The sequence below is a fragment of the Notolabrus celidotus genome, chromosome 19 (genome assembly GCF_009762535.1).
Source record: "Notolabrus celidotus isolate fNotCel1 chromosome 19, fNotCel1.pri, whole genome shotgun sequence".
NCBI lineage: Eukaryota > Metazoa > Chordata > Actinopteri > Labriformes > Labridae > Notolabrus > Notolabrus celidotus.
Window position 1 is genome coordinate 24,767,299 of NC_048290.1, and position 2,605 is coordinate 24,769,903.

At 37.7% G+C, this 2,605-nt stretch overlaps 1 long non-coding RNA gene across 1 annotated transcript; it reads left to right on the top strand.

Annotated features, from left to right (window-relative positions):
• The first annotated feature begins 447 nt into the window (after positions 1-447).
• LOC117831489 lies at positions 448-2,012 on the top strand. Its single transcript, XR_004635006.1, has 4 exons — positions 448-528; positions 1,193-1,247; positions 1,714-1,812; positions 1,949-2,012. It is a non-coding gene; the product is annotated as an uncharacterized LOC117831489 (long non-coding RNA).
• The last annotated feature ends 593 nt before the right edge of the window (positions 2,013-2,605 follow it).

The following is a 2,605-nucleotide window of genomic DNA, read 5'->3' on the forward strand; positions in this document are numbered from 1 at the left end:
TGGTACCAGATCAGTTCCGGTGTTTGGTACATCCCCTTTCCGTTAAAAATTAATCTAAATTTGTTTCAGAAATGGTAAAAGTGCTTCGTTGTTTTAAAAATTGTCTTGGATTTTGTAAATTTGTTTTCTGAAACGTAAATTTGTTTTGCTCTTGGTAAAAGTGTTTTACTAATGCAATTTTTCAAATAAAATGTAAGAATGTTTTCCAAAATGTAAATTGGTGTCCAGCTTTGTAAAAGTGTTTCATCTTTTGTAAATTTGTTTTGTCCTTCAGGGCCACCGTACTTGTGGTAAAAGAAAAAGAGAAAGAGAGAAGAGAAAGGGAAAAACAAATGCTGAAGTTGAAGAACTAAACACCGGAACAGAGCTTCGATAAATCAAATTTCCCGCCCGTTTTAGAAAAAGAAAAAAAAGGGAAAATAGCATAGACTGTAAAAAATAGTAATGAAACGTCACTTCCGCTCTGGCCGGATATTATCTTCCATCTTCACCATGGTTCCTCCTGTCGCGGTGTCGCCGCTCATTAAGGTAATAACACAAAGTATTTCGCCTGTATTTGTAACTGATGTGAGTTGTAAATCAGTTGAGACAATATTGACTTAGACAGTCTACAAATCCCTTATTTACTGGCTCACTGACCTTCGAGTTAGCTGTTCCAGTAGCATGTTAGCTAATGTTTGCTAACAGTGACATTGACAGGCTGCGACGTCACGGGTGAACCTTTCTCTGCAGAGCAGCAGGGTCATCTTTCACACCTGTTTCACTGTTAAATACAGGGTTAATACGCTATTATTATTTCTGTGATAAGATATTGAGGTAAAGCTAACTGTGTGTCATGCCAGTTTAACAACTAGCCATCTTGCTAACATTATAAACTCCTGATGGGTCAGAGACAGGAAGGACTTCACTCCTGGGTTCAGCATGTGTCTGAGTTGATCTGTCCAGCGTTGTGTTCAGTGGTTGTCACAACTTGAGAGGTGCAGAAGGGGTAAAAGAAAAGGGTTGTTGGCTCTCTGGTAGAGTTGTTTAAATGACAGTATATTCTGTTATAATAAATCAGTGGATAATTTCAACACTGATACCCGATTAAATACTTTCCCCACAGTTATTCTTGCTTACACGCCCCAGCTCTGTCATTAAGTATTGAAGTATTTCTTCACAAATCAACACATTTCAATCATCTTTGTTTCAGACGGCCAGATGGTCTGCCCTGCTGCTGGGTGCGTTCTACGGCAAGCAGAGGTTTGGTAAGTTTGTGTCTGCCCATGCGCCAGAGACACAATCTTTCAGTTCCCATGGTCAACAATGTAAAGTAGAGTGGGTGTGAACTGCACTGTTTCACACCTTTATGAATACAGTTCTATGAATAAGTCTTACAGTTTCCTCGTTCAAGTATTACAGACAGCTCATGTATATCTCGCTGCTGTACTATTTCAATAATAAACTTATTTTGAAATGTTCTGCATCATTTCCTGTATTATCATGGGATATAGAATGGTTACTAGTGTCATTTAATATCTGTTTCATTTAATTGAGTAAATAATATATACCTGCACTGATCTATACATTACACATAAATCAAGTACATTACTGCAATTTACTGACATACTTGTACATATTGGACATGTCCAGATGCAAATGGCAGAAAGCTTAAACACACATTTTTTTTTTTTACTGTTATAAAGTATTAACAGTTGTTTTATTCTTGTTCAGACTACCTCAAACCCATTGCTGAGGAGGAGAGGAAGGTAGAGGAAGCAGAGAAGAAACTCAGAGAAGAGCAGGAGCGCATCTACAAGCAGCTTTCTGAAGGTAACACACTCTTATTTCCTTTCACCCTAACACAGCAGCATTTTTAATGTGCATTCTGATAAAGCAACTCACATTATAACATCATGCCCACACAGCTTTTTCTTGAATATTTACATCTGTTCTCTTCTCTCTGCAGCAAATTCTGAGTCCATTCTCCAGTGAACACTCACCGGACCAGTCTCATCATGTTCCAATCTAAATAAAAACAGCTATTTTTCATGTAATACTTGACCGCTCTTGAATTACTTGTGTTTTTTTGTTTTATTTTGGCACTAAAATACAAAAAATGGAACCAGTGCATTGGATGTGATTAGACCTTAAAAAAAACCCTCTCATTTAAGGTAAGATCTAGTTTATGTTCATTCAGACAACAAACAGACAGTGCCATGTGTCTGTTGTTTACCTGTCCTTCAGTAAGAGATGAGCCTGGAGGGAGAGCGTGGTCTTAATCCTGGCCTAGTTTAGCAGCAATCCTAAGATTAGGGTCAGGGACCAGTAGTAGAAAGTGCAGTGTGTACAGAAGTGTCCCCTCAATACTCTTTGTGTGTTGTGTAACATTGTAACTCTAATACGTCAATGAACTCGATATTATCCAACGACAATATATTGTACATGCTGGAGCAGTCATTGTCACTAATGGCTGATAGGGTTTAAGATGTTAATGTCTGTTTTTAATATTAAGCTTAGCTATCAATATGTCTGTAAAGATGGTGAATATTACAAAACAATATGTCTGAAGTTAGACAGTCATGAGCAAGTCTTTGGACAACAGGCAAATAACTCAGTCTGTTCC